The following is a 5,450-nucleotide window of genomic DNA, read 5'->3' as shown; positions in this document are numbered from 1 at the left end:
GCGGGAGGGCGGGAAAACAAAGGCAACTTGGACGGGGGAACCAACTAATAACTTGAAGAGAAAACACCGGTTTAAAGAATGCCCGAGTAGGATGGATACTCGATTATGGACTCCGGCTCCGAGATGAAAAGGGGTGGGTGGGTGGGAAAATAAAGCAACCGAGGGTAGAGAAACAACTTCGTTGAGAGCAAACTGAGGATTGAACTTGCAAAGATGAAGAGGCTCGAGTCAACTTGACGAGAAATGCACCGGATAAAAAGAGCTGAGAACCAACGATCGGAAAACCAACTGCGTGAACCTAAAGAAAAATTTGAATGGGAAGAGGAGTAATTCAAAACACCTACATCAAGATTCCTCACCAGAGCGACGAAGGGGCTGAGGAGTAAAAAGAATTCCTACTCTCTGATATAACTAAACTCCGAAAACAGTTTTCTTCTAGACTCAACAACGGCCAAACTACACGATCAATCAAGGGGGCTCCTAAGGTCGGTCGAGGCTCTGATACCAACTTGTCACGCCGAATATGCGACCCTATCCAAAAGGAACTCGAAGGTCCCACCAAGGATAGACCCGCATATTGAAATGCTTTTGCAAGGTGGATATCATTACATCAACATTACATAATAGATGGGGATACATACATAAGGCATACAATGCCACACGAATACAACATCATCTTACATAAGAGCACCATCTGACTATAGATGAAACACAAACAGAAACTCAAACGACATCCACCCTGCTAGCCCAGGCTGCCAACCTGGAACCTAACCCCTAATCGACGAAGCAGAAGAAGAACTCCAAAACAAGCAAGCATCACTCTCGCGTCATGATCATCGCATAACCTGTACCTGCAACTGTTGTTGTAGTAATCTGTGAGCCATGAGGACTCAGCAATCACATTACCATGGGTATCAAGACTAGCCAAGCTTAATGGGAAAGGAAGGGGTAAAGTGGTGAGGTTGCAGCAGCGATTAAGCAAGATATGGTGGCTAACATATGCAAATGAGAGCGAGAAGAGAAACAAAGGAACGGTCGTGAAGCTAGCAATGATCAAGAGGTGATCCTGAACTCCTACTTACGTCAACCATAACGCAGAAACCGTGTTCACTTCCCGGACTCCGCCGAAAAGAGACCATCACGGCTACACACGCGGTTGATGTGTTTTAATTCGGATCTGGTGTAAAGTTATCTACAACCGGATATTAACAAATTCCCATCTGCCACATAACCGCGGGAACGGCTCTCGAAAGTTTATACCCTGCAGGGGTGTCCCAACTTATCCCATGATAAGCTCTCGCGATCAACGAAGGATATTCCTTCTCCCAGGAAGACCCGATCAGTCTCGGAATCCCGGTTTACAAGACATTTTGACAATGGTAAAACAAGACCAGCAAGACCGCTCGAGGCGCCGACAATCCCGATAGGAGTTGCACATATCTCGCTCTCAGGGCAACACCGGATAAGCTAAGCGTACAGGTACCGACGTAACCCAAGTTGCCAAGGGATGATCCCGCACGGTGCTCTAGTTTGGACCAACACTTAGACAAGAATTGGCCCGGGGGCTAAAATAAAGATGACCCTTGGGTTAATTACTCCCAAGGGAAATGTAGGTGGTGGTGAGGCAAATGGTAAAACCAAGGTTGAACCTTGCTGAAGGAGTTTTATTCAAAGCAAACTGTCAAGGGGGTCCCATAAATCACCCGACCGCGTAAGGAACGCAAAATCCGGGAACATAACACCGGTATGACGGAAACTAGGGCGGCAAGAGTGGAACAAAACACCAGGCATAAGGCCGAGCCTTCCACCCTTTACCAAATATATAGATGCATTAATAATATAAGAGATATTATGATATCCCAACAAAAATCCTGTCCACCATGGAGTAATCTTGAACTTCACCTGCAACTAACAACGCTATAAGAGGGGCTGAGCAAAGAAGTAACATAGCCAAGCAACGGTTTGCTAGGAAGTGTGACAAAGGTTAGAGGTTGACATGGCAATTTGGGAGGCTTGAAGAGCAAAAGATAGGTAGCGCAGCAAAGCGATAGAACGAATCAACTAGCATAGCAATGATAGTAGTGAGATCTAGGGTAGTGGTCATCTTGCCTGAAATCCCGCTAGGAAGAAGAACGAGTCCATGAAGAAGATGAACGGATGAAGCCACGAAGACGGACCACACGTAGACGAACGAATCCTCACGATCGCAACGGAACAGGAACTATCGAGAAGAAGCACACAACATGGTAAACACACCACACATGACAAGACATGATGCACAACAAGCATGATGCATGACTAGGCTACATGGAGCTACTCATGGCAAGAGACGATGCAAACAAGAGCAACACATCAAAGCAAGTTTAAATGAGGCCGGGAACAACATCTAACAATTACGGTAAGTCCTCATATGCAAGTTTAGAAATTGGTCCAGAACTGAATAAACCTTAATTTCAAGTAGTTAAACAGCAAGTTAAGATGCACCAAGATGATCTACACGAAATTCTAGTCATGTTACATATAAAGTTCATTAGATTCGGAGCTACGGCCTAGAAGATATGAGCAAAACAAGTTAAGCATGGCATTGATGCAAAATGCATCCAAACATTAAGCAAACACCTCAAAGCAAGGATGCAACATGATAATATGAAGCTACATGCAAAATCAAGCAAGTTTCATATAGAGCACACTCAAAACGGAGCAACGGTTCAACACATACACCCTATACAAGTTTAAAGGACAAGTTGTCCAAAGCAGCAACTAGGCATATTGCAAGCATCAAAACAAAAAGCTACATCACCCCAACATAAGAACAAAAGGATTGGGCATGAAGTACAGGTAAAGCATGACAAAACATGAACACTGAGCTATCTCCAGAAAACACTACAACATGCTCAAAAGGACATGGCAATATTGCAAATAATAACAGTTTCAGTCATTAGCAGAAATAATATCAGGTTGCAATGTTTAGAGCTATCAAACAACATGTTACAGGAAATTAACATGGCAAACGAAGGCATGGCATGAATCTACTAAATGCATAGAACAAAAGTCCTTTACTGACCATGAGCCAAAAAGGATCAGAGGATATGATGGCACCCATTTAAATATGGCAAGTTATATGACAGATTCAAACATGGCAGGAACAACAATAAGTAGGCATGTTGGTGAGCTTGAACCACTCACCACAGAGAAATACATGGCATGGCAAGGCAACCAATAGTAAAAAGACATGTTTATGAAGCTAAGCATGGCAATAACAAGTTCATAGGATGCATGGATCACTAGAAACAATCATGGCAACATTGAACTTAATGTTCAATAGGCTGATAGCAACATTATTTAGCAATTTTGGAGCAAGATTATAACAAGGTACAGCATGCTATAAATGCAACCAGGGGCATGAATGGATAAAGCATGACATGTATAACAAAACATCCTTAGTGAACATCTCCAGATTATGCATAGAATGACTTGTAGCAGCAGGTTTACATAGCATCATGAAATAACAGAATCAGCCTAGCAAAACAGTAACAACAAGTACCCTACTTAACAAGCTTGATGCACTCAGCACACAACTCACAAAAATACATGGATAGCACCCCTGTAAAGATGGCATATCATAGTTCAAAACTCATGTAGAGCTCATGCTAATAGGATGCACACATCAAATGCAACAAAAATGACAAAACATCAAGTTATAACAGTTTCAGCAGATTAACATCATATAGCACTCTTGCAACGAAGATTCGGGCATCAAGATGAACTCAAATAAACATGATGCAATGGAATGAAATGAAGTACTCGTCGAGACGAACAATTTGACATATTACACGCATGAAACGGAGCAGTATGCAACAAGTTATGATGCGATGAACAGGGGACCATAATGCAAATATTTCGGGGACAGACGAAATATCACCTCCGGATCTGGGGGTTGACCCGGGAGCGGATTTTGAGGCTCGCCGGAGCTCGTCGGAGAAGACGACGGGGAAAGCGGCGCCGGAGACGAGGAAGAGGCCGGAGATGGGGGGGCCGCCGAGGGGGGCGCGGCGAGCGCCGGCGGGAGCATCGGGCGGCACGGGGCAGCCGGGGCGCCGGGCGCAGGGCGCGGGACCGGGCGGCGGTGAGGAGGCCGGGGTCCGGCGAGGGACGAGGCGGGGCGACGGCGGGGCGGCGAAGGTGGCGGTCGGCGGCGGCGGGGCGGGGTCGTCGCTGGCGGCGGAGGTGGCGAGGTCCGGCGACGAGACGCGGCGGCGCGGGAGGCGGAGGGCGCGAGCGGCGAGCGGCCCGGGATCTGGGCCCGCGCGGGCCGGCGGCGGGCGCGGGAGGAGAGAGAAGAAGGAGGCGCTGAGGTGGCGGCGGCCGGTTGGCTGCGGCGGCGGGGAGGGCGACGTGTCGCGACGTGATTCGCCAGAGTGAGGTGGCGGCTGGACGCGTCCGGCTGCAGGGATTTTTGTCCGGTGGCGCGAGGTAGGGGAAGGCTAGGGTTAGACCGCAAATTTCGGAGGGGATCTGTCACATCCCTAGCTTCTGGCATTGCTCTAGGTTAGCTTCATGTGTGCATCATGTCTATATTTTTGAAACTTGAATTGAGGAATATTGGAAGCCTCAAAACCCTAAATAAAAGAGGGGCAAAAACCCTAGAAATCTCATTCATTGCTCCAAAAGGCTCTTCTTAAATGTTTGATAATTTTAACATCAACTCAGATTTCACCCTAGCGAGGCCAAGGAAACAAAATCTGGATGATCGACCGAGAGACATTTAGCACTCCGCTTCTAATGTTCTCCTTGACGTGCTAGTGTAACCCATTCATAGATATGGTTTGCTAACTAGAACATCAAGTAAAGGTCGGACTTCGGGAGCAATAGAATCCATATGAAACAGTTACGGAGGTAAATCCTACGAAATCCTTATGGGGAGGTGGCCAACTTCCTCAAACAAGATACTACAATAATAGGTCTTCCGGCTGGGTGTGTTGGCCACGACATCCACTTTACCGGTTATCGAGGGACCAATATTATAGTTCTTGGGAAATGTTCCAACCATCATATCTGCCTGAGATTCAGATCTGATTGGTGTCAGGTTATTCCAGACTCATCGAGTCCAGGAAGAAAAATGAAAGTTTGCAACACAAATCGACGAGATGACGTTGCGAGATTCTTGGGAAATGAACTACGATAGCAAGCTCCAAAACATGAGCTGGTTCTGCTACAAACATGTGAACACGTTGTCCCAGACAAGCATGCCCACATGGTAGTCTTACAATAAAACACTACCGAGTTCTGGTTGGGAGCCATCATCGAGGATATCGAAGTCTTTACGCAAGTCCATGGATTAGATCCCAAGCATAGACTTCTTTTCCTTGAACAAGTCAATCAGTGGCTTGGTGTGCTAGGATATACATATGGAATGAAGATGATCAGTCTAACAGACCACAGAATTCTTC

This window comes from Triticum dicoccoides, chromosome 6B (assembly GCF_002162155.2).
Source record: "Triticum dicoccoides isolate Atlit2015 ecotype Zavitan chromosome 6B, WEW_v2.0, whole genome shotgun sequence".
Classification (NCBI taxonomy): domain Eukaryota; kingdom Viridiplantae; phylum Streptophyta; class Magnoliopsida; order Poales; family Poaceae; genus Triticum; species Triticum dicoccoides.
This window is presented reverse-complemented; position numbering follows the sequence as displayed.